Source organism: Athene cunicularia, assembly GCF_003259725.1.
Source record: "Athene cunicularia isolate RWA chromosome Z unlocalized genomic scaffold, athCun1 chrZ_part3, whole genome shotgun sequence".
NCBI classification, from domain to species: domain Eukaryota; kingdom Metazoa; phylum Chordata; class Aves; order Strigiformes; family Strigidae; genus Athene; species Athene cunicularia.
Genome location: NW_020799144.1, coordinates 12,584,001 through 12,584,863, shown reverse-complemented (window position 1 = coordinate 12,584,863; position 863 = coordinate 12,584,001).

Here is an 863-nt window from a genome sequence, read left to right as displayed (position 1 = left end):
CCCCGGGGCACGACGGAAGGCGCAGTGTCGCGCTGCGCCAGGCGGTCACGTGACCCCCGCCGCGGTCTGCGATTGGGCGCGCTCGGAGGCTGGAGAGTCCCGCCCGTCTCCGCCCCCGTCCGCCATTTTTTGTGCGGGTCGGCGTTCCCGCGGTGGCGGGGCGGGGAGCTTCTCCTTGGTGCGGGAGGGGGAGCGGCGGCGTGAGGCGGTAGCAAGGTTCAGGCGTCAGAGAAGGAAGCGAAAGCAATTGCGGCAGTCGGAGCGAAAAGCAAATAACCGTCCCCGTGCTACTTCAGGCTAGCCTTGTGAATAGTCCCGGCCCTCGCCGCTTTGTAGGGTGCCAAGGCGGTGGAGGCGAGAGCCGAAATGTGTGCTTCATCTCTACAGTGCTATATAAATAGGGGCTACTAGGTGTCGATTTAGCTGATGGCCGTAGCTTTATAAGTCTAGTGAATATGGCTAAGACAAATGGTGAAAACTTAAGTGGCACTGCCACGTTTGATGACTATATTCTGGCATAGTTTTTTTACAAAGTTACACTTAAACAATATGGAGAAAAAAGCCATACCACGCAATTATGGTATTTCTGTTTTCTTACAGTATTTTTTATAAAAGGTCTGTATTTCAGTAAAAGATGAGCCTGATGTGGCCATTTTGTGTTGTTGGGCAATAATTTTGAAGTAGGCTTTCTTAATAGTTGCATAGTATCTAAGGGAGGATTTTTTTTTTTTTTTTTATTCTCACCAACATTACATTAATCAAGGCAGGCTGAATTTAAGCAGTGAAATATTATGTTTTTATTTAGAAATCTCTTGGCAATAGAGTAATTAGGAACAGTAAGGAATTGTTATTACAGATTTTGA